The 26,603-nt window shown below is 41.6% G+C and overlaps 1 protein-coding gene and 1 long non-coding RNA gene across 6 annotated transcripts in view; one reads left to right on the plus strand and one right to left on the minus strand.

Moving 5' to 3' along the window:
* The window catches only part of LOC102082379 (uncharacterized), a 63,255-nt gene extending 55,386 nt beyond the window's left edge, over window positions 1-7,869 (minus strand). Inside the window, exon 1 of the long non-coding RNA XR_002058537.2 lies at window positions 7,063-7,869. This is a non-coding gene — a long non-coding RNA (uncharacterized LOC102082379). The remainder of the gene's footprint in view (window positions 1-7,062) is intronic.
* The window catches only part of ppargc1a (peroxisome proliferator-activated receptor gamma, coactivator 1 alpha), a 296,819-nt gene that overhangs the window by 25,731 nt on the left and 244,485 nt on the right, over window positions 1-26,603 (plus strand). The window lies entirely within an intron of this gene.

A 26,603-nucleotide genomic window follows, 5' to 3' on the forward strand; every position in this document is an offset into this window, starting at 1 on the left:
GCCCCTTCTTGTGTGCGACAGCGGGATATATTTAGTTGACGGCATCATCGTCCCCAAAAGCGCTTGATTTGTGGGCATAAATTTCAGCAGACACACACTCCCTCGCTGCGCCTGCAGAGGCAAATGCTTATTCATTTACCCGTTTGTCATTTCAATAGTTATTTTATGGTGGCGCTGTATTAATTGAACTGCTTCTACTGCACAACAATTCAAGGCCCAGTACATCTATTACAAAGGGAGTGTGCCGGAAACATTGCTGAACAGGCTCACAAATCAGCCTAAGCTGAGAGGGGAACCTCACAATAATGTAACACAATCGCACTAATCTTTCATTTGCAATGTGCTCCTACCTCAGCCATGCAAGGAAAATGCCTTGAAAGCTGCAGTGGAAAAATCAGATCGCTTGTATGGGAGTTCCACAAGATTACTGTGTATTTGGAGCTGTTGTTGTTGTTGGGCTTCAAAGGAAGAAATATTAGGTTACAGAAGAATTAGAATGAGGGTTTTCTTTCCTGCTCATCATTTGAGCTGCCACCTTAGATGATCCTGTGAAGTTGCTGTTAAAGGTTTTGTTTGATATCAATTTCAAATTGGGGTGAAATGTGTGAAATATCCTGGAAGTGCCTCTTATCTCATTATCATGGGCCAGGTAGTAGGTCATTTGAAATTGTCTACTGCAACTTGAAGGGTAAGTATTTAGTCGGCTATCGTATTTAGATGTAGTTACAGTGCTGTTGTGATTTTGAGGATTTGTTTCTGAAGGAAAGAAATCCCGTCCTGATTTGGAATTGCATCACCTTTGGAAGACTTAATGCTCCTTTTTAATCTTACTACTATTAATGGTTAAAACTAGACGATTGATGACAATATACCTGTAAGCCATGCATTCTTTCTGATTCGATTTCACTTTCAAACAAATAACAGTAGTTTAAACTTGAGTTGAAAAAATAGCATCATGAATATATTGAAATTCAGGCAATTACGTTACAGCTGGCTCAAACACCAAATATAAACTCCAGGGAGAAATGCTAATGTATGACTTTTGTTGTAGAGAAGATGAATAAATAAATGAAAAGGATATACAAGCACCTCAAAGATACTGCCGCAGCAGTATGAGAGGAGAGAGAGCTAAACAAAGAACCAGCCTTTATAGACCCCCCACCCCCATATACAGACACACACACACCGCCCCCATGCAAGCCAGGACAGGTGCTAACCAATAAACTGATCAGGCTAGAGATAGAAACAGAAAACACCAATAAAACAGGATGTAACACTGTGTAAAGATGGCACCTAAAAGGTGACATTACTCATAAAAGCACAACAGGGCATCTGCAACAACATTTCTCTGACCTTTCTTATGACAGATGCCTACGTTTGGGCAATGTTGGCCCAGTTCTTTAAACCTGCCATGTTTCTACATCACATGTTTACACCGGCCATACCCAAAGGGTCGGAAAAAGGAACTGGCATACGCTTTGAAGTACCGAAGTGCCCACAGCAAAGCCAAGGCCTCCTCCTCAATAGTGCTGCAGTTTCTCCAGGCCTGTGAGAAATTTCACAAGGCAAAGAAATTACAAGATATGAAAGATTCTGAGATTCGACTTTAAAAAAGAAGAAAAAACTTTAAAAGTTTTCCCCCCAGTAAAGAAACTGTATCACTGTATAACTTCAGCTACTGGTGATGAAGTTCATTTAGTCTTACAAAGTGTGTGCGTCTGGGAGGGGATGCAACAGTACGGATGATGTAACCAGTGATATTCTTGCACCTTATATTTCTAATTTGCTCTTATTACAAAAGCTTATTGCAAAGTAGACCGGAACTTGGTCAGGCCATTGCATGCACAATCCATGTTAAGTCTCGCATTGTGTAATAGAGGTTGATCTAGCCTTGCAATGCGGTTCCTTGAGGGGGGAAAAAAGCAAACTTGTGTCTTCAAATTAATTTTTTTTCTTTTGCACATAAATTCATAAACAAATCACTTTTAATACTGAAATAGTTTTGTTTTTTTCTATATCTATTGTGTTTCTCCACACAATAATGTAGAATCTTCTGTCAAACCCCCCCCCAATTTCATCATCTTTTACTTTGAACAAACTGAAGTGATCATTTTTTCCTTGACTAAAGTACCGTCAGTATCAGTCCTCCTGCCTGTTATCAGCTCAACTGCTTTGCCACATTGCTTGACATCACATATTCAAGTCATTGATGTAACAAGCTTTAAGACTAAACTAAAAAATCATTTAAATAACACTAATTTATCTTAGATATAGATTATGCCTTAACAGTGTTTTGAGTTCTCATTTTCTTAATAAAGCTGCTAGGGAAAAAAGCCAGCAGCCTCTTGCTCGCTTTGTTGCTTTAATTCATCTGTTATCTTCTGAAAGACTTAATAATACTTCTGTGACTCAGCATCCCGTTCTCTAAAACAAACAACATGCTCCAGAGCTGATGGGGACATCCAATTTAACTGCCATCTTAATGGAATCTATAATAAGCGCAGGGGCTCAATAATGGCAAAGCACTGCATCTTCTGATAACACAGCAAGCATCAAAACCCCTGTGATCACCAAACAAGTCCAGTTTTTTTCCCCCCTCAGAGAAGCGAAGAACAAAATGTCTAGATGTCATTGTCAAGTTGCTGGTAACATATTCCCTGTGGGTTCCTCACAGGGGGCTGCCTCAGCTCTCCAGTGGCCCTCACGCCATATAGAGGTAATCTGCAGTCTGCAGCACAGGGGTTTCTCTGCATTTCCTTCCACACTTCTGAAACCCCCCTGACTTTAATTTCACGGGCACCTGTTCCCTCATGTGCTCATGGCGGAGGAGTCAAATCAGACTTTCATATAGGAACTGGGAACAAACCACAGACTTGTGATTCAAGTCGAGCAAACATTGCCTGTACTGCAGGACCACGTTACATGATGAACTTGTCTGGTTCTGACATGTGAAGCAATGCTTGACAGAGTTTTATATGTGTTAAGGTTTGTTATCGCAAACGGGCGCTGCATTGTGAGAGATATTCATATATAGCAATAAAATGATTAAGCTGTCCCGGATACAATATTCTTTTAGCCTTTGGTATTAATAAGCATTGAAAAATCGAGGGGTTTGCACAGCAGGGCTGGGGGCCTACAATGACTTGTTTGATTTTAGAATCACGACAAAATCACCATGCAAATGAGTTAAAGACAATGACTATGCTGTGATTTCTGCCACATAAAGGATAACTCTGAAAGAAGGTTAGAAGCGGCAGAAATTCTCATACTTTCTTCTTACAGCCAGTGCATGAGTGCTCACTGTCACTCTTTGAAGCCTGAAATTTTCCTCACCAAATGAACACAACAGAGGGAGAAAGCGGTGCTCCTGTGCCAGAAGAGCAAGACGTCACTGCAAAGCAGTGGGATACTTAAAATAAATATTTTCTTGGAATATATCCAGTAGTATGTAAAGTTGCTAAATCTAACAACAGTAACACTAACTGATAGATGAGCAAATAAAGCCAAGGTGGAAGTGCCAAAAACTGTTCCCTTCATCAAGTGACTGGTCGTCCAGAACTGATCCTCTAGCCACTTCAGACTGGCTCCTAAAGTGAGTAAATCCCTATAGACTCCCATGTTTACTGGTACAAAAAATCTCTGGATAATTTTCTTGATTTGATTTCCTTAATTAGTACTTATAAGCAGATGTGTTCCTCCCATATATGATGCATCAGGACAGTATTTACAGTGTTTCACTTGTTCCACATTTTGTCATGTTGTACCCTTATTCCAAAATGGGTTAAATTCATTTTTCTCCTCAAAATTCTGCAGCCAATACCGCATAATGAGAAAGTGAAAATGTTTTTTTTTTTAAAAAAAGAAAAGCAAAAATATAACATATATAAGAATTCACAACCGTTGCCATGACACTCAAAATTGAGCTCGGGTGCATCCTGTTTCCACTGATCATCTTTCAGGTGTTTCTACAACTTGATTGGAGTCCACCTGTGGTAAATTCAGGACAGGATTGCATCGAGGCACTGATCTGGGAAAGGTACAGACAAGCTTCTGCACCGTTTAAGATCCCCGGGGCCTCCATCGTTCATAAATGGAAGAAGTTTGGAATCATCAGGACTCTTTCCGGGCAATCTGAACGATCAGGGAGGTGACCAAGCCCAGAAGGTCACTCTGACAGAGCTCCAGTGTTTCTATGCAGAGAGAGGACAACCTATGAGAAAGACAATAACTTCTGTAGCACTCCACTAATCAGGCCTGTATGGTAGAGTGGCCAGACTCCTCAGTAAAAGTTTGCTAAAAGGCACCTCAAGAATACTCAGATCATGAGAAACAAAATTCTCTGATGAAACAAAGAGCTCTGTGGCCTGGATCATCATGTCTGACAAATACCATCCCTGGAGTGAAGCATGGTGGTGAAGGCATCATCCTGTGGGACTGTTTTTTGGATCCAGGGAAGGATAAATGCAGGATTTTACCGAGACATTCTTGATCACAACTTGCCCCAGAGTGCTCAGGACTTCCAACTAGCTCAAAGATGAAGCTTTCAACAAGACAACGACCCTAAGCACACAGCTAAGATAAATAAGCAGTGGCTTCAAGACCACTCTATGAATGTCCTTGAGTGGCCCAGCTAGAGCCCAGATTTGAACCTGACTGAATATCTATGAAGAGATCTGAAAATGGCTGTGCACCAAAGCTCCCCATCTAACCTGATGAAGCTTGAGTGGTTCTGCAAAGAAGAATGAGAGAAACTGCCTAAAAATTGGTGTGTCAAGCTTGCAGCATTGTGCTCAAAAAGACTTGAGGCATTAATTGCTGGCAAAGGTACTTTAACAAAGTATTGAGCAAAGGCTGTGAATATTTATGTAGATGTTTTGTTTTTTGGTTTTTTAAATTTTTAATAAATTTGCAAGAATTTCAATTAAACTTTTTAAAAACCCCAGGCTAACCATCAACCTCTTGGTTAATATTGGAGAGCCACACAATAGGAACTCTGTTGAACTGTGGGACATCCAATTTTCATCCAATTCAGAACAAGGGTCTCATTGAGCCTTCTCATGAAGCAGTGATTTCCGAGACTGAAAATTAAATATAGTTGCAAATCACCTGCATAGTCATGGAAAAAGATGTTACGTTGGTTGTGAGGTAGTATAGAGCAAGTGATAAGTAGACAGCATCAGCAGACTGGTCAAATGTCTTCTAAGTGTACTTTATTTCCTGGCATCTCCATTCTACCATCTTAAACCAACCCTGGTTGTCAAAATCTCACTTGTTTGATACAGAATTTTACACACACTTGAACCTCATTAGTCTCTACCATTAAGAAATCGGTTAGACCAAACAATACAGTCTAAACAAAGAAACAGGAATAAGATTATTCATCCAATTGACAAACTTATTTACGCAGCTAAATGGTTTTAAAAGTAAAACACTGCATACAGTGCAATTCAAACGGTTACTTTTAAGAAAATAAACATCACTATACAAAAGGAAAAACCCTTCATTTGGTTGTACCCAGTGATGCAGTCAATGACATCATGACCCTATATAAACAGGAAGTGCTGGGTCAGCCCCTCCCACATAGGACATAGGACCTGAACAAAGGGACAAACAAAGGTAAGTATAACCAAAGCAACAAAAGCAAACATAATTTACCAGACATTTACCTGTCAACAGAAGAAAATTAAAATCACCTGATGGTTCAGTAGTATTTGCTTTAAAAGCATATGCATGAATGTAAACTGTAACATAATGCTACCACAAACAAAGTATGTAGAGCAACGTTACGCCAGCAATGTCTAAACTAGAGCTATTGGCCAACTGTAAAATAACATGGGATAAATTATCAATATGTTAAAGGGACAAGTGGTAAATAAGTTTAAGCCTACCACTTTGTCACATTGGTGAAGAATTTAACTTAAATGGAGCATGTACAAAGAAAAAAAGAATAGGGGTCTCAAGACAGACCCCTGTGGAACTCCAGATGTCATAATAGCTGACGCACAAGATAATTTTCCAATGTTAACTGGGAAGGTTCTTTGTTTAATATCAGATTTAAACCAGTTAAGAGCCAAACCCTTGACTTCTGCACAGTGCTCCATGTGCTCAATGAGTAAGTCAAGTCCAGCAGATCTATAAAAGAAGAATGACCAGAATCAGTATCAAGTAGAATATCATTTTATTTTGAAAAGAGCTGGTTCAATACCGTGGGAGGCCTTGAAACATTACTGAAAGGTCTCATAGGTATTGTTTATGTCTCGAAAGGATAAGAGTTACAAATAACTTTTTCTCTAGAGTCTAGAGAGTCTAGAGTTGAGAAACCAATGGGTGCCATCCTCTTTTAAATATAGTCAGTGGTAGAGCACTGTAAAATTATAGATCAAATAGAAGTCAGTGTTGAATTGGGGAGCTCCAGGAGCTACAGTTGCCTAGATGAGGTTATACCATATTGAAGAAATTTGCTTTCACGCTTAGGAGAAGCTCCTTCTTTGATCTCCTGGGGACCAAAGGTGAAACAGAGCACAAGGAAAACCTGAAGCTCAAAGAGCTTCAAGTTGGCCAATCATTTTAAAGCAAACAAAGATTGCCGTAACTGGATGTGGGCGATCAGGCAGACTGCGCAAATACAGGCCCGAGGCAAGGAACACGTGTGCAACAGCCTGATGAAACGATAGCAGCTTTGGCTCCTCAACAAATATTCAAATGAGATTACATGAAAGCTAGAGGAATGACAGACAAATGGACACAAATCGGGTTTCATTTGTTTACTCTTCTGCAATTGTGTTAGCCATCCCGCTCCTGGCTCCGGAGGTAATGATTGTGGTGGGACCAGATTAAAGGCTGTAGTCAGCTGTTTAGTGGGGCTCTGCTAACAGAGATTAGCCGCAGCTGCTTGGCGACAGACTTGTGGGGAGAAGGGGGGGAAACGACATCTCGGCAGAGGGTTTCATTGTCTCAGACCACAACCACCTTGATGAGTAAGAATCCCGACAACAGGAGGCAGTATGAGCATAGAGGATTGGCAGGCTTTGTTTTCTTCAAGCCACATCAAAACTCACTCACCAGCTTGTTGTCTTTCTCCTCTCCTTGTCTCTCTCTTTTTCTTCCCTCTTTTTTTCAGCCTTCTTGGTGGTGTATGCATGGCAAGTCGTTGCAGATGTTGCCCGTAATGATGCAGACGGCACACACAATCATACAGAATGGAAGTAGAGCTGGCTGAAATTAGTAAAAATTACTTTCTCATTACCTCCCTCATTGCTCCTGTAAGTAGTCTGAGTTTCCGCACGATTAGGAGAACGAGCTGTGGAGCACCGTGGCTTACTGCACTCTCACACTGGCACATAGCTCACACACACAAACACACAGGGTGGAAAAAGTGAGTTAGGTTAGCCTTACTTCAACCACTTCTAAAATTCCGCCCGAGCACTTGTCACCTCGTGTCACCTTCTCACTAGCCACTGAGCAAGCACCATGTCAGAGAGGGGACTATTAGACTCCAAGCAGCTGTGTCATGTTTCACATTTGGCCCTCACCTTCTTTTTTTCCCCTTTTCTAATTATTAACTTTAATATTTCAACCACTCAACCGTCAACCTTTCTTGGGCCTGACGGGAGCTAATTATTGCATGAGCTTCAATGAATGCATTGTGCCCATTTGTCCTTGTCTGAATACAATCAGAATCTCCATTGGCTCAGTTCTGAAAAGCCTGGGGCCAAACATATTTAAATAAACCCACATGGTGAAATTACCTGTTTTGCTTGCAGGTTATTATGAGTGATATACACTGGCCTCTCTTTTAGCCATCGACCGTGTTTCATAATATTTTAATTTTGAGACACAGACTTGATGGAGATGTAAACTTAATGGTTATCCACGCAGGGTATAAACAGGGCATGTTTATGCATGTGGACACTGGGAAAGAAGAAAAATCACTCATTTGTAATAGAAACATGCACCACAAGAGGCACCTGGGATGAAATTTCTGATTGTGTGCCTGTTCTACAAGCTGCCAAAGCTGGAATACTTAAAAGGGTGCAGTTGGCACGGCTGAGTAATGGATCGCTCGAGATGGTCCGGAACAGTAGCGTGCCAGGATCGCTTTACATGAAACCCAGGAACAGAGAAAATGCAAGATCCGCATAAAGCATTGCAACAGGAAACCCGGAAACTGGTAGCTTGTGAACCACAGAAAAAAGAAAAACTCAACTTGCTCCTTTTTTTTTCTTTTTTCTTTTTTTAAAGGAATGATGGCCTCTTTGTTTTTTTCTTCTCTTGCTCTGAGTATGTGAGTGAAGTGTGCAAGGTGTGCTGTGTAAATCTAGGACATGGCACTGTGCCCAGGAAGGTGTTGATAATATAATGAGCCTCTGTGTGCAAGAGAAGATATGAATTAGAGAAAGAAAAGAAAAAAAAGTGTCCTCCTGTATTTGCTATGTGTAGTGTGTTCCTGAGCCAACAGATTCTGGTGTTTGTTCTGTTCACATTGATTCTTGTGCCCTGTTATTCATCTCTAGCTTGCAGAAAATGCAAGACAAACATTCATTTGCAAAACCACCGGTGTAATCTAATTCATCAGTGTAAATAAAGCAGATATGCATAATAGTCTTCGTATTATCACATTAGAGGTTTGTAATATAATCGTACTATCAGGGATGGCTTCTGTAGTCACTGACATGCCACAAGCTGTGAAGCTGATCTTTTATAGAAGCGGGGAACAATATCACACCCACAAAATTAGACTTGTTCTCCAGCCAAAAGCTTTGCTATGACTATATGTAGGATATAGCTGTTTTAGCACCTATCCCTGGCGGCAGGACCTCATACAGTGTCAGATGTGTCATGCACTCATTTCTTCCAACTGTGTGGTATTTCTCTCCACTGTGCCTGATGCCTTGTAAAGCATTGGCCAAAAATAACTTCTCCACTGGAATGCTGGAATAGGAAGGAATCGTGTTCATCCAGTCGCTCTCTGGGAACCCACGCATTTCATCCCAAAATACTCCACCTTGCGTCACTGGACCTTTTGCATAGGTTTAGAAAGGAACTGATGCCAGCTCCAGCAAGAGCATGAATGTCCATTAGCCTGTGCCAAGGTCTCATGGTGTGAAACACTGCCAGCTGACTCCCCTCCATGTAAATGAAAAGGGACTTTTTTTTTTGGCTGGGTCATAAGGTGGAGTCAGCTGAACGGGATTGTTGATCTCTGCGGTTATTTTGCGCCCTAAGCTTCAGGTTGGCACTTCCAAATGATCAGCTGTATTGTTCTGTTGAGTACAGCTTCCCAGGTAAGAACCTTTATGTAAACTGAACTGGATTCCAATATAATGCATAATGTATTTGTGTTTGTGTGTGTGTGTGTGTGTGTACATGCACCAACTGCAATCTACTTCTTGTTTTGTAATTTTATGCTACTTCCCTCCTACAGTGACCCTACTGTTGCCCTGCAGTCATTGTGTACACAACTGCTAACAACATCTCCTCAGAAATGAGGAGGGCATGTAGAGGATGCACAGGAGGAATGAACATATGAGGCAAAATGTCTGATGAATAAGAGGAGACAGAAGCCACGTCTTTTATGTTGTGTCTGAGCATCTGTGGCTCAGAATCAGTTGAATGGTCGTCTGATAATTGGAAGTTTGGTGGCCCATCCGTCGCTCCTGCAGTCCTCACATCAAAGTGTCTTTAAGGAAGAAACCATATTGCATACTGAAACCAAATCATTGCATGTACATGTGTGTGAAGAGGCAACATGGGACTAGAAAAGAGTTGGTTTGTATCACCCGTCTATCATCATGGTCAGTGTTAGACTTTAAGGGGTCTTCAGAGTGTGTAGTATTGTGTACTTCACAGAGACATAAACGAAATACTGATTTATTCCCATTTTCATTCCCATTTTTTTAATAATCTGAATATTTAAATAGTGCCATCCTAGTCGCCTTACAGTAAAAGAATAATTTTGCAACCTAAATGAAACATTTACATCTGTCCCCTCAACTAACCTGGCACTAATGTGTGACATCATCCACTGTAATGACCTTCCCACTTGGATGGATTTGGTTAAATTTCAGCTCAGGATATGGTCTCAGTGAATTTACTTATTTTTATTTTTTTCTCACGTCAAACTGCTAAATATAACAGACACTTCTTAATGTTTATAATCAACCACTTGTTGCGTTACAATGTTGCATTTTACTTTTTAGCTCATCCTGGCAAGGTTCTCATGAGTTTAGGAGCAAGATGTAACTTTGTCCCTATCTTACCAGAATCCCTACTCCTCCTATTGGTCAGAATTTAGTCAAACTCACACAAACTTATCCCCTAATGGATCTACACCCGAACTGTGCTCAAGGTGAAGGTCACATTTGTCATTCTATACATGCATATGAACTGCGATGGATGGTGAGCTGGATGAGCTCCTCCTCCATAAGTGTGCTGTTTTTTTGTTTTTTTTCACAAGTTGGTAAAGATTTTACGTCTTTAAATTAAATTTGGGTAGCAGGGTGGCACGGTGGTTAGCACTGTTGGAAGGTCTTGAGTCCAATTGCTCCATCAGGCCAGAGTCTTTCCGTGTGGAGTTTGCATGTTCTCCCTGTGTTTGCGTGAGTTCTCTCTGGGTACTCAGGCTTCCTCCGACAGTCCAAAGACATGCAGTTATTGGGGTTAGGTTAATTGAAAACTCCATAGGTGTGTATGTGAGTGACAATGGTTGTCTGTGCATATGTGTTAGCCCTGTGTCAGACTGGCGACCTGTCCAGGGTGTACCCTGCCTCTTGCCCCTCGCGACCCTGAAAAGGATAAGCGGAAGAGAATGGATGGATGGATGGAAATACAATTTGAGCAACTTCAAAAGAGTTTCCTGATTATTGTATTTTCGCTTCATATTCTTCTTTTCTTTAGTTCCTTATTTTTGGACATGTGGGACATAAGGGTTTCTGAAACAGTAATGTTACTTCTTTCTGGTGTTGTGGGTAAGTAGAATGTAGGTTTAACTTGTGTTACTGTAACATTTTGATTACAGGAAAAAAGAATCTCATCTTAAGCAAATTTGTGCACAACACATGCATAATCCAGATATGTGATTAAAAACGCACGTACAGTATGACAAACTCAAAAAGGTACTAAATGCTGCATACACTAAAACAGTAACTATAACTCTTCTGCAGAAAGTGTTTATTTAGTGTAAATTATTCACAGCCTTTTGTCTTACTGCCCATTTTCTGATTTTAAGAGAGACTCAGCTTCTTGGAATCGCCCCAGAAACTGTGTTTTCATAAGGAGAGCCAGAGCTCTTAATCTTGGTGTGACTGCGGGGGCCTGCGAGGACGTGGACTCAAACAGGCCTTGGAACAGCCATCGGGCTTCTGCTCTGGTGGCTGGCTTCAAGCGGTGACCAATAAATGATGGTCATTTTTTAATTTCCAATACTCTTTCATTGGGCTCGCTGCGGGGGTATTGTAGAACAACTGATGATTTAAGACCATCTTTGATTACCCGGTTGCTCCCCCAGCATTCACTACATTCACTCAACCCTGCCTAATTAATTTGGTGCAGATCAGATTCTTTTTCTTTAAAAAAATAATTAATATAGCTCTAAAATTAGACTATGTTTCCAAATTGTTCTCAGTGGATGGATATGCTTGGATACTCGCAATGAGTTTAAGTGTGGGTGTTATCTTTACCATTTAATGGCAGATGTACAATCACTGCGAGTGAACACAATTATGCTGCGCCATTTAATCAAGATGGAAAGCAAGGGCGAGGATGGTCTTTCAGATTACTGAGAAGCAATGACTGCATAAACTACCCACAAAAATAAATACGTTTTGCATTGTGTATATAGTATACTAGTATACTATAGTACTGTAATAACCTACTGCTTAAAACAGGACTTCAGCACATTTTGCCAGAATTGGCAGGATAAGAATGACATTGTTTTAATAAGGGCCATATTTTTCAAGTAGGCGTTTATTACTTTATAGCTTTGGTTACTATCCTGTGAAAATATTCTATATATTTGTGGCACCTGTCAAATAAACACAAACATGATATAAAAGAGATTTCAATTTGAGACCTGATGTATAACAATGTGTAAAAGTTTGTGCTCTAAAAGTTCTTTAAAAACTAGTGAGGACTCTAAAGGAGCCAGCTGATTTGATGAATAGTTGAAAGAGTCAAAGAGAGACTGCTTTGCTAATGTGATAACTTGACATTGCATTTGAGCTCTTGTGTGACAAGAAGACTTTCAAGTTTGAAGTGATAATATAGGGCATATAGGATCATGTCGGGCACTATAAATGAGTAGGTGCATATAAAATGCAGAATATTATTACAGAAAGACATTTGGAACCAGAAGCGTTCTCGTTTCTGTAGTCGGCTTACAGTCCAAGCTGTTTTAGCCAGTAAATGTTTGGGGAAGCTTTTGTTGCTCAAACATTTGGTTGCACGAGGAGAGCAAAAAGCGTCTCAGATGCTGGCTTTCGTCTGAGCTTTATAAAAATTTATTAAAAAAAATTCCCATTAGCAAACAGGCGAAAATCCAAAACTCTGACTGACTTTGTCACAAAATCAGGCATTAGTAAGTATGCAGATCCACGAGAGGTGATTGGTTTATACTTGATCAGACTTGGCGGAGGTATAGATAAGATCAGATACAATTTTGTCAATAATTATTTTTATGCTAGAAATCGTGCTCAGTGCAACTCTGTCCTTTTAGAATCAGGTGTTTTGTGTCCCATCCAATACTTAATATTTGCAAGGAGATAACACTTTTTTTTAAGTAAAAAAAATGCCTGAGATTACTGCACACCATGTAAAAGCGATAATAACACCATGACCTCTGATCTGAGTATTTACAATAATCCATGTATTAACGTTTATAGATGTTCATTGTGAAAACAAACCTTCATGTATGAAAAACAAACAAGGAAACTCTCACGAGCGCACATTTAGTTAAGCATAAAAATAATAAACAGCATCGGCATTTACTGTCGCTCTAATAGTCATAATGATAAAGCTGACACACTTATTAGCCTGCACTAAAGTAGTATGTACATACAATAACTCACTGCTGTGTTTTTACGTGACACCATCCAAATATGTTAAAGATTTTCCATGCAGTATTATCTGTTATTCCTTTACTTTTCGCAGTGTTAGATTTTTCTAGCATTGGTTTCAGGCTCTTTTAAGCATATCTAAATCATGACAAGACTTAAATGTATGACCTGTACACACAACATATGACATAAGCTTTTGATTCCATGATTGGGAATTGAGAATCGGCTTAATATGCCTTCAGCCTGCCGCCCTGAAACTGATCAAATCTCAGTGACAGCGCCCGTGACATTTCAGTACGGCTTTGAGGCATTCCAAAATGAATTCTCCGTCCTGTAAAGCGATGGTCATCCTAATGAATCTGTGAATAGGCCTACAAGCTATTGATATTCAAATAATCTTAACCCTCCGGATTACTTGAGCCTGTCTAAATGGCAGGTTATGTCAGTGTTAATCTGCATTATGAGGTCACTCAAACAAGGTTGACATTTTGCCTGCCTGGACCGCCTCCCTGTCGCTTTGTGTTTGTGATACCAACCTATGTAAATAAGGGAGCTCTGCTCTTCTGTTCCGCATTGCTTCAGAATTTGTTTAGGATTAGAAATCTCATTTTGCCCCGAGCCCTGCTTGCTTTAGATCAGTCAGCTCATCTGCAGATCTCGGAGCAGATAAACACCGCCGTTCTCTGGGCCTCAGCGTTTTTTCTTTCTCTTTCTTTTTTCTTTTTTACATCCTGCAATTTGCAGAGAACCACTGTGCTCTGTTCCTGTCACATCACAGGCCGAATGGGGGTACAAGCGGGGGATGGGTTGGGGGGAAGCGAGGAGGCGTTGGCACACCTGCAGGTCGTGACAAGTGTGCAAGGCATGGCAGAAAGAGTAAGCGCTCCAGGGGTTATCTGCCTAATTTCAAATCCATTCTGGGAGGAAAGCCTGAGTGCTATTCCCATCTTTACAGAAAGATTTAGAGCGAGTCAGTTGACGGGGCAAAAAGGCAAGGACAGCCTTTGTGTGGGAGATGAGTGACAAAATGAGTCATGGCCGTCAGTTGGGTTATGGAGTGTGATGAGGAACAAAGAGACTGTACGCCTGTCAAAGAGCAAAGCTATTAGACCAAGTCTCACTCTACCTATCTTTACCACTGGACCACAATTTCAGATTTTCAGATTTTCAGGACTTTTGAAGGGACAAAAGTATTACCTGTTGGAGTAAATAGTTTTCAGCACTGTAATCTGTTTAATAAAGTTTAAAGAAAAATGCAAACTCCTTAACAAAATGAGCAGTGAAAAGGCGAGAGCCAAATTGGGAAATGAAAAAAAGATGCTAAAGCTACGGTTGACTGATGTCTCCTGCAGCTTTTGTTTTGTCACACTTCTCAGGTGCTGTCATGCATGGCTCCCCAACACTGTGCCAGCCCCACTGTGCTATTTCTGGGTGCAAAATATGGCAGTTACATAATTTTTATTTCTGTGGAACATGTTGCACAGGTTGCACTTGGGTCCTTCACCTTGCTACCGTGCAGAAGCTGAGCTGGAAGGGGCCCGGGCAGAGCACTGAGTGTACTCGCTTTGTACGGCACACCAATCTGTTGGGGTTGAGTCAGAATGGCCACCCACGAACTACTTCCTCTGTATCAACGCAAGCTGGCCGCTCGCTGTGAGACGTCAGCCGCTAATCTAGCATAACGGGGAGTGAAAATCAAGCAGACCACAGAGTGGCGAGGTATTAGCATTTGAGCGTAGCGTGCAGGAGGAAAAGCTTTTTACCACCCCACTGCACCCATATGGCATTAGCACATAAAATGCCACTGTTGACATTTTGGAGGCTCGGTGGCTCTGTAAGTGCAGGGCATCGATATAAGAGCCATTAGAAAGGGTACTTGATCCTGTATTGATGGTAAAACAGTTAAGCGCCACCAAGTCAAAAGATTCTGCGGTTCTGGTGTTGCTTCTACTTCTGTTGCGTCTAGACTTTCTTTTTTTTGTTTTTCGTACTACTCGGAGATACTAAGCTGTGAGAAATTTAATGACAAGCCAACAAAACCAGTCCAAGACCCACCTACTCCCAAACGCCTAACATCTCATACCTTCACTTGAAAGAATTCTCATGTTTATGTGGATGTTAAATGTGACCACAGCAGGATTACACCACAGCAATCATTACTTTCTCTTTGCTGCCTGATGCGTCGTGTTGCAAATCCTGCTCTTGATAGAAGTAGCAAATTAAAGCTGCTTAAAGGTCAGTTAAAGGTGACGGGCTTTCATCAGCAGCTCCCAGGGTCCTTGGTATGCTTTGTATTGATTTTTAGTGTTTTTGCTGCAAAAATAACCGTTTCTTCTTATTTCCTTTTGGCCTGAGACTAGACGAGAGTTGTTTTGCACCTCAGTGTAGATATATATATATATATATATGTGCGCTTGGGATTTTTTTTTCCTCTTTCTTTGTTTAGATATCACGATATCAGGAAAAGATTTCAAGCAATTTTTCCCTCCTAAAACGTCTTTCTGCATTGGAAAACTAGAACTGGGTACTTTTTTTTTCACCCCAGTTTTTGTGGGCAACTAAACTGCCAACTAAAGGCCATGCCACAGCATACAGAATCGATATGTGGCCCTCTCTGTTTTTATGTTTCGTTTGGGGATGTAGTGAAGCATAGAATATCAAAAGCAGTGTTGCACAAATATCTTACTAGCCATCTGTTATGACCTTGTGAACTTGTGTCAGACACATTATTTTGCTCTACTAGACTTGTTATCCTGTCAAGAGTTTAAATCCAGTATAACTTAAGTTCTGTGGATGGGGTGGCTTCTGTTGTTGCTGGTGTTCATGCTGGTTTAAATTTACAGATAAGGAATCTACTAATCTGTCATTGGATTTTATATTGTAGTTTGGCTACATGGTGTTCTATCATCAGGATGTCTACCAAGGTCCTGATCAGAGATGGGCAGTAACGCGTTACTTGTAACGCGTTACTGTAATCTGATTACTTTTTTCAAGTAACGAGTAATGTAAGGGATTACTATTGCAAAAACGGTAATTAGATTACCGTTACTTTCACGTAGGAACGCTGCGTTACTGCGTTACTAAAACCGTGATTTTTTGCGAGAACGTCTCATGACAGTGACGTAAGCGAGTGCGACGTTCGTGACAACAGCTGTCTGCAGATCATAATATATCGAGTGCGGGACAGAGTGTAGCATGCAGCGTTTAAAGCGTGGAAGTACTGACCTTATTTTGAGTTTGATTCTATAAAAAGTGACAAAAACATTAGTGTCCGTTGTGCGTGGGAAGAAAACTTCTTTTTACAGCGAAAAAACCCCTAAACTTCCAAGCAAGCACCGAGTGCGCTACGACGTAATGTGAAATTCACAGAGAAACTCGCGGATTCTTCCACTGACCGCTGCAGCACACCTGCACCAGGGTAAACCTCCTCCGCCTACCCCAGTCCTGCTTTACAGGTGAAAATAGAGCAACAGGACCGCTAGTCTTTGATTTTATTTATTTTCTGCTGTGTTTTACTTGCATCTATTTGAAAGAGTGAGTGTAAACATAAAAAAATATTTTATGTGCTGGAATGTGCAGAAAATAGGTTTAAATGTTAAACAAATTTCTTCCAGTCAGAGAATGTTGCATATAATTTAATTTTTGCTTGATGCATAAAGTTAAAAGATTAAAACTAATAAAACAAGTTTTAAAAAGAGACTTTTCCATTTGATTACATTTTGTATGATGAATTATGCAGAAAAAGTAGAATTGGGCTGAAAGATCTATCGCTTTATCACCTATTCAGGTTGTAAATCGTGTTTTTAAAAAGTAACTAAGTAACTAAGTAACTAAGTAATTGATTACTTTTGAAAATAAGTAATCAGTAAAGTAACGGGATTACTTTTTGGGGGAAGTAATCAGTAATTAGTAACTGATTACTTTTTTCAAGTAACTTGACCAACACTGGTCCTGATACCTCTCCTTGGCTAGCCTCTTTATCGATTTATCTGAAAACAAAATGAACATAATCTTGGGTGTTAGTTGTCTTATCTTAACACAAGTTGGTATTTCTTGCCACACATGCAATTAACAAGAGAAGTCTTTGTGACAAAAAGCTTAAGGACTAAACTCCTTCATCTCATCCGCTCATCCGGGTTCCATTTTCAGGCTTTAAAAAATCAACCTGCGAGGGGAAACTTTGGGGAATCACAGGTCTTTTCAGATGAGATCAGTTGAGTCGTATTTAAAAAACAAAAATGCAAAAAAACCCGACAAGGTGGAACAGGATAAACTGATGGGATAAAAGCGACTTTAATCTCAGAGTACAGGGTTTGACTCCCATATGAAGCCAAAAGACTGCTTTTTAGGCCATATGGAACCTGAACACATCTTTGTATAACTTTGTGTATGCCTAGTCTGAGGAGCAGCTCAGAACAAAGAGGACCGATCTGCAGGAGGTGGTTTGAATAAAACCTAAATAAAATAAAATTCTCCCTTTTTCTGTATTTCTGCCAGCAAAAAAAACTTAATGATTGTTTAATCAGCACACAAAGTAACTACAGATTTAAAGACCATTTACATTTACTTTCTTCTTAGCTGTAATCTTTGCTTTTTAGAGAATATACAAAATTCTTCATGACGCCACTTCAACCTCAAACAGCTCTTTATTGGAAATTATGTTTATTAAATGAAGCTGAAAGGCACAGCAGATTTTTATTAAATCATTTACTGTTTTGGCAATGAACAGTAAGGTGGCGCAGTGGTTAGGACTGTTTCGTCACAGCCAGAAGGTCCTGAGTTTGACTCCACTGCCTGTCCGGGGTCTTTCTATGTGGTTTCCATGTTCTCCCTGTATTTGCTTGCTTTCTCTTCAGGGTACTCCAGCTTCCTCTCTCAGTCCAAAGACATGTACTTAGTGAGGTTAGGTTAACTGGTGATTCTAAATTGCCCATTAGTTTGTCTTTCTGTGTTAGCCGTGTTTCAGATTGACCCCACCTCTCGCCCTATGGTAGCTGGGCTCCAGCCCCGCACCCATGACCCTGATTAGGATAGGCAGAAGAAAATGGATGGATCCATTTATTGGAGTAAGATTTGTGGCTGTTTGTGTTGAAAGTTACAATTTTTCCTTGATGAACTCTCCCAAAAATGTATTTCAGCCTTATCTACAGAGTCTCCCTCGCTGTTAAAATGAACGGTGGCAGACGGGGTTTCCAGGTCTTGCGGTGCAATCGCACCTAAAATGCAGGAACACTTCCCGTGCACACCTTTCCCTGTGTTGAACAATCTCTTTCCACCTTTTTCATCTCGCAGCCCCTCCTCCCCTAAATAATCTCCCGATAAGAAATAACACAGCTGATGATTAATTATAGCCATTGTGCTCATGGACTGATATACTCCCTCCTCACATCTATCTTTATTCCCCCTCTTCCCCCACTCGCGTTCTCCAGCACGTGACCATTTGGCTCTGAGGATAGCGTTCACAGGGACATAAAAGCGAGTCAGCTGTAAAGCTAAATGAAAGTCGTTTGCTCTCCACATAGTCTACTAATGTAACGTGCAGCTTTAGGGACTATTGGTCTTTCTGTAGTTATAAAGTAACACGCTCTTAAAGGCGGCGCCTAATAATTGAAAGTGATGAAAGGGGGCAAAATTAGAATGGTTGTAATTTTAAAGATTACGCGTTCATCTCTTTTTGTCTTTTTCTTCTCTCCTCGCACCGCCGTCTTTCTCTCCATTCCTTTCATCCGTTCCCAATAAGGGATCTATACTCAGATAGATGGTGACAGTAATTTAGTTTTCCATTTGTGTATCACTCTTCATTCAGCGTGTTTTTGGTGGTTGTTGGCAGTGTTTGTCAGCGCGCATTGTTTGTTTCGCTCAATTGATTAAAAAAAGATGTTGTCTCATGCATTGTGACAGAGTATTTCCTCCCGAGATTGCAGAGTTATTACAGAGCGGCGGTCTGGACACCCGTTGATGTATTGTGCTGGGCTTTGGGACAAGGCGAGGTGAGGAGGAGGAGAAGCGGCGCTGGGAAAGGACGGGAGGGCGTGCTCAGTTAGGAGTTAAAGACGGAAAGAAAAACAAGTGGCTTGCAGACACACCAACTTCATCACACACCCCTCAAAGTGACAGCGACTAGAGCTGCATGTCTTTTGCCATGTTCCGTCCCCTCAATCATCTTTCCATCAAACACCCCCTTACTAGTGTTCAGACACACACACGCAGACACACATGCTCACACATTACCTTACTAACAGGTTGTCATAGCACTGCCACTTGGTTGTCAGTGTCAAGGAATCCTCCACATGTCTGGAGCGGAGAATGAGGGGAGGATGGTTTGCGTTGTCAGTGACAACACCTTGTCTGAGTACTCCGAGGATGTGAGACCGAACAATATTGCAGGAGCCGAAAGCCACAGCACGGACCAGGTGGGATGATAATCAGTGTGATCTAATGCCTGAAATAAGTGCGAGATGATTCTTGGTAACCTGAAGAAGCGCAGCGCCAATGTAATATTAAAAAATGGGTATTTTATTTTTCCAAGCTCTCATTGTGCGTGATACTGTCAGGGACAGACTTAAACAATCACTCGAGCTAATTTCGTAGGGGTAAACCTGTGCTGATGAGGGCTGTCACAAAATCAAAATTCACCACAGTTACTTTTGGTAAAAGAATTCATTCTTTGCACTGTGGAGAACAGGGAGAACATACAAACTCCACACAGAACGCTGGATTCTAGCTGTGAGGTCACAGTTAATCGCAAAAGCAGCGTATGGATATTAGCAGCATTCACAGTGCTGATGTAACTCGGACTACTTTAAATATGTACACAAAGTTATTTAGATTAGCAAATACACAGTCGTATTCACCGAAACTGAAGACAGGCTAACGATGTGTCTTTTCTTAACCTTTCCTTTGTTCTGACAGTCCTTTTTGCCAGACTGCTTAAATATTATTGGCAGAAAAGCAATTGAACATTGTGCACGTTGCCAAGTGAGGGCGAATGCACTTATTTGCATCTTTGGCGTGCACACATACATGGCGTGGACACAGTGGTGGGAGCATACAGTCTATGGGTGAGAGGAAGCGAATCAATCTTGATGTGTGGATTCTCAGAAGTCTGTCAACTCTCTCTGGTTGTTGTTTTATTTCTGTAAAAGTTGCCTATTCGAGTGGCCCGAGTTCAAAACGAACCCTCGGGCCACAAAATATCACGTTGCTCGCGTCAGCAAGTTCGCCAATGGATACTTCCTCTGCAGTAATATCATTTTAATTAGTAACTCTAATCCTCTGATGTCCAAGGAGTGGCACAAAGTCACTGAACTGAGTTATCTTGACTCTGAATAAACATAACGTGAGGATACAGGGCCTTTCATTCAAAGCAATGATCCATTCTGGAGGTTTTCTGTCTTGAAATATCTGCTGAGCTGTGGAATTCATTTTCTGTATTTTATAATTTATTTTGCATTTTTAAAAGAATTGATCCTATTTATAGAGTATATTCACCTCCTCAAAGTCTTCCAAATTCAGATTTTCGCAAAGAAGATTGTTCCCGAATCCACTTGCGCAGGGAGAAGAAGGAAATGCAGGTTAGTGGGCAGGCAGAGCTCGAAGTGCATTTGTTGTACTGGCGCTGTTTTATGCTTCTGTGACTGTGCTGCAACAGCGACTGTGTTTACTGCTGCCTAGGTTGTTTTTTTTTTCATTTTAGTTTTCCTACGGTGCCTCTGTGCTGGCACGAGATGAAAGATTTGCGAGGGCTGTCTTGGAAAATTGTGTTTTTTGGTGTGTTTTTTTTTGTCAAAGTTGGACATAGATTCACCCTGACTGCATTCCCTACGCGAGATCCAGATTTCAAACAATCTGAACTGGAAAAAAAAGAAAGAAATAAGTTGATGACTAAATAAAAAAGTTGTTTTTCTAGCTAAGCAAAGCAGGAAGATATAAAAGTATAAAACATGGTGATGTTTTTTTTTAGAATTTTATAATAGAAAATAGAAATTAAAGTAACCTGAAAAAGTATGATACCTGGCAACCTGCGTACAACTATCAGAGCTCTTTCAGAGTTGAGACCAACAGCCATCAGCAACTCCTGTACTGGGATTTCTGTCAGCCATTTTTGTCTCTCTCTCCCAAAACAAAATAACCGGTTAATCATGCAGCATTAACTGGTTCAGATTCTGTCGTGTTACATGTGAAATCTCCTTATTGCTATCAAAACATCTCGGAGCACAAGAATCATCTCCATTTAGATTTGTTGTTTGTTTCTTGCATCTCATGCATTTTAAAACTGTGGCTTGAATAAATAACTCCTTCACAGTCTGATGTAATACCTTCTTCCCCCGACCATTTCGTGGCGTAACGTGAAACGGTTTCCAAGCATGGGCGATGCATTTTGCAACTTCACAGCACTTTGCCGTTCCTCGCTCAGATGAAAGAGGCCTCGTGCGGCTCTGCGGTGACATGTTGTCGCTTCTGCGGAGATGAGAGGACACATTCGGGCAATCAGGAAATTTAATCTGGCACGTGCATGACAATGGGAAGCGTCCAGGTGACCTCTAATTGAATGGCCATTCATTCATCTGTGCCGTCGTGTTCTTAACCCGTAACTGATGCGGGCTTCGCTCAGCTCCGCCCCAGCGCCTCCCCCCGCGTGCTTGCATCTGCAGCAGATGCTCAATTGGAGATAAGCGCTTGGGTCAATGTCGCGCTCATCACGACTGGCCCGCTTTTGCCCGTCGTGCCAGGTGACGGGTCCTCCCCTTTACCGTGCTCTGACTGACAGCTCTCCGCTGACAAGGTTTATGGGGGTCAAGACCTTCCTCTGTGTCCCCTCTAATTGGAACACCGTAACCGCTGGACCGAGACCTTGGTTGCCAACAACTGGACAGTTATCAGTCTTTGTGTGAAAGACAATAGACCCCCTCTGATGAATTATCTACAGCCGCAGTCTTCCTATAGAGACGGGCCCGATTGTTTTTGAGCAATCAGCATGTACTCAGTAAGCGCAGGTGTGTGTTCAATCAATTGTTGAGAGAAAACTACCTTGCACGGGCCGTTGAGAGGGCAAATATCCAAGTGTGTCAAGGCTAGCCTTGATAAAGCAGCGCCACTCAGCCCTAAACAAACAAATGAGTTAGAATAATTGACCTTCAGGCTGTGTTACTCTGTTAACCTATCCCGCTGGGAGTTAAACTCCACTCTGATTCTTTGCCCCCGCCGCTCCACCTTCCCCCGCCACCTTCCCACCGCTATGCCAGTGATCCCACACTACACGCGTCGCCTCACACACAAACACTGCAGGAGAGCTGACCAGATTTGCATAAGTCCGTGTAACTATGTAAGTGTGCGACCCCCGCCAAGCAGAGGTGAGAAGAGATTCCATAACCCATTAAGTGTAGGGAATGTACAATATGCGCGATAGTAGCTTGCATGAGTACAAATATTTCCTGTACGGCAGACCGCGGCTTTGTGCGGGATTACAGCTAAATCTTATAATTAGCATGATAGGGGACAGAGAGAGGGAGAGGAGAATATGAATGGACAAGGGGACTGACCTCCGCTATCTCCCCCATGCATGCCCCCGTCGCTTATCTGGTTCAGCGGCAGTGATGTTTATGTACAACTTAAGTTTCACGGTGACGTGCGCCCCATAAGCTGCAGTGTGACAGCCGAGCTTGTGAGTTGGCTTTTGATTATGGAGCTTTCAGAGAAGACTTCACTGATCCTGACCAGCTCTTTGCTTGAATCTGGCTGACGCTGTTACAGTTTGTAGCCCTGGTTACAAATGAAAAATAATGAATTATGAAGAAATGAAGAACCTAGCTTTTTTTTTTTAAATCTTTTTTTTTTTTTTGACATATTGATGAATCATTCAGATTTTATCCAGCTATCTATAGTCAGTCAGTGCAGATAGATTTTGGACGGTCTTGTGAAAACTGAGGTCACTGATGTAACGGCACAGCCTCAACTCTCAGGAACATTTGATTTACTCCACCGGCGAGCTCTGGTGCATCCTGCAGTGAAGTCCCCAGCACCAAGCGGTTCACTTTAACTTTCATTAAGCTGACAAAATGTATTAGTTGAATTGCTTGTGTAATCTGCGGGGTGGAGATTCTGCACTGCATTAGTCATTGTAGGCATATTTGTTACATAAGGGCATCAACTGGCATGGCAATTAGGCAGAAAATGTCCTTCCCGGGCAGAGCGAAAATCAACTTTTATCACTTTTCTGTTCATTCACAGGGCATGCATGTGTGGGATTTGATGGACTGGAGCTAATTCAAGGGAACAAAGACGATCTGATGGAGACTCATGTAGTGTCACACTTTGAGTCGTCCCCTTTTTTAGATGATCAGATATTTTTTTGCTGTTTGTCTGTGCCTCGGCTGTAGTTAACTACACAAAACAGCAAAGCATAACCAGAGTTACGTTGCTCTGGATGTGGAGTTTCTGATGTTGTCTGTTTCATTGATTTTTTTTTTTTTTTTAATTCCTTCCATATCCAGGATACTGCAATAAAAAAAAATATCTGATCTGAAATTGGGACTTAGTTTGATTAATATTTATGCGCTCACGTTTGGTCATATCAAAGTTTGGCAGAGTTACGATAAACCTGAGGTGAAAATTAGCCGTGTAATCACGAATGGATTATGCAAATTAAAGATCAATAGCACATCCCTTGTTTTCCAGAAACTGTAGAGACTTTGTTTCCCGAAAAAAAATAAAAAAATAAAAAGGCCGTTTGGGCCTCAAGGTGAGTTTGCTGAGAGCCAGCGGGGTTCCTCATCTCCCTCTAGCAGGTAACGAGCTTATTTTCCATACGTAGCCAGGTGCATGTTTTAAGATAGAGCCTTAACAGCAGTGGCGTGGTAGTGAATTCCAATTGAGCCGAGCCCAGGTACAATAATGCTGTTATGAATGCAGCCCGTGATGTTGATGGCTTCCATATCACACTCAGAGGGACCGGGGGAAAAAAAAAGAGCCTGACATCTGTTTCAAGCACACTCCAGCCTTTACATCTCCCCACAAAGTCATGGGTTGGGAGGCGCACGTCTGGCTCTCCTAGATTAAAATGTGTCAACAAGCTTAACTGCTGGCTTTGAAACTTGCCTCTCTGCTTTTGTAAATTCCCCTGATGGCCGGCGGATTTCCATTTTCTTAAACGTACAGTTAACGCAGTCATTCGCGTGGCTCTTTAAACAACAATAATACCTGTCTGAGAGAATAAATGAAAATGGCATCCGCTTGCTAAATTTTGCTTAATTTCTCATCATTGCGTGAATGACGGCACTTTGACTCAGCACAGTGGATGGCTACGGCTCGGTGGCACTTTTGAGGAAATATTAAATGATGCTTATTTCCATGAGGATTGATAATCCTGCACAGGTCCTGAGGAAAGAAGGAGGTTGTTTGTTTGCTATCAAACCAGTGCTTTGGCTATCTCATCCTGTTAGAATTGGATATGTTTTGGGTTTTTTTGGGTTTAGTTATGGGGATTACTCTTTTGGACGAGCTTTAAAGACTACAGTGGGACGGGGAGAGGAAGCTGGGCTTAAGGATAGGATAAATCGGGGGAGTGTAGCAGTGGATAAAAGATGGGGAAACAGAGAGACCGAGGTGTTCAGTTGCTCAGGAAACATTCCCTTTCTCCGTTGCCTTCTCTTTCTTTTCATGGCTGAAGGTCAGGTTAAACAATCAATAGCATTAAAAAGAGCCTCCTGTCCCGGGTATATTGTGCCTGACTGAGACCTGGTCCCTATTGACAGCTAAAGGCCCCTGAGTCATTAATGTTCAAGTAGCCTGGAAACCCCTTAGCCATTGTTCCTTCTGAATGAGAGGAAATCCAATGCAGGTTTGAGGTTTGCCACACTCGGGTCATGACATTGACAAGGAGGAGGGGAAACGGAAGGATGATTTGCAGCCGCAGTGACGCTGTTCAGTCGTTAAAAAAAAGAAAAGAAATCTGAAGCGGAGGACTCCACCCTCTCACGCGGACTTCCCCTAACCCCCATCGACTTTACCGTTTTTTGAAAACGGAGTGAAAACGATTACATCGGCCTCGGCAGAAGAAGCCGGCGGGCGAAGCAGATACGTGGGGTGGGGTGTTGGGCAAAATGTGAAGGCTGGTTCCTTTTCAACGTGCTGTGTCACTATCAATAGTGACACCTTGAACAATTCAGTCAGTGATATTGAAAGTGCTGTGTGTCAGCAACCCTGCCTGTGACACTCCCAGAAGGCAGCAGCTCCCCTGGTGGCAGGTCACACTATAAAAAGAACAATCAGAGAGGCCTGATGGAACTAATTTCATCTGGCCTTTTTAATGTTGCCATCCTTCCCTGCTTTCACTCACTCATCCCACACACACTCACACACACGCGCACACATATATATTTGATCCCCCCCCCTCTTTGTTTCGGCTCGTGATCGCCCCTCTCCTGCCTCACCTCTCCGTACCCTCCTTCCTCCGTCTCATCTCCTCGCCCCTCTGTTCTCGTCAGGCTTTCCTTACCTTTTGCTTTGCAGTCACGTTTTATCTCTGTGCATGACTCATTCTGCTCAATAAGCTCCAAAGTAAGCAGATTTGTCCATCTTCTCCTCTCTCTCTTTCGCTCCCCCTCTTCTCACCCCCCCCTCCTCCCTAAGAAGGCTATTGTGATTCACGGAGGAAACCCTTCAGAGCAAATATTCTCGGGGCATTTCATGTATAAACATGCCTGACTTTCTATCATTGGGGGGGAAAGAAAAATGAAAATGTCCAAAAAAAAGAAAAAATTGCTTTGTGTAATGCACTGATTCGATACATAACAACCAACAAATGTTTTGATTTGCATTTGGTCTGAGCCGTTTGGTCAAGTTAATGCCAAGTGTGATAAATAGATTAGTCTCTAGATGGTGGCCTCAAATGAGCTTCCTTCCAACGCTTAAGGCGGAGTTGTCATTCTCGCTAATTTGTAGGGATTTCGCCTGCCAAGAGTCCAACCGACGATGAAAGGAGTCGGCTCCTCCCTTTTAGCATTTAGACAGAAATAAACAAATTCAGACTCGGTATTAATATATATGTATTTTAACTGGATGTGAAATCCTCCCTCCCGAATGCCATTGTCGGGATTAAGGGTCAGAAAATGCAATCCGAGTTGAATTAAGAAAGCAACCTTGGTGTCGATCTCACAGAGAGCACACTTAAAAAAAAGAGCATTAGCTTTCTCGCATTTGCATAACATTCCTATATATAGTGTTGTGGAGGGTTTGTGGAGTGACTAACACGTACAGAAAAGCATCAGAACGAGTGGGTTGTTTTAAAAGCGAAGGGGTGGGGGGGTGCGCAGTAGCTGTAATCATCCAGCAACATGGCAGACAGGCAAAGATTCATATTTAGTTTTTTTTTCAAACATCTATTTCTTTCATCGTTTCATCAGCTGCCCAGCTCCTAAATTATAAGAGCAACTCATTAGGAATGTTGACAATACAATATAACACGGCTCTGGCACCACTCAGCAAAAAGTGCCTCACTAAGCAATGCAAACAACAACTTCAATTATGTTTTTTTTTCTTTTCTTTTCCTCC

The sequence above is a fragment of the Oreochromis niloticus genome, linkage group LG3 (genome assembly GCF_001858045.2).
Source record: "Oreochromis niloticus isolate F11D_XX linkage group LG3, O_niloticus_UMD_NMBU, whole genome shotgun sequence".
Lineage (NCBI taxonomy): Eukaryota > Metazoa > Chordata > Actinopteri > Cichliformes > Cichlidae > Oreochromis > Oreochromis niloticus.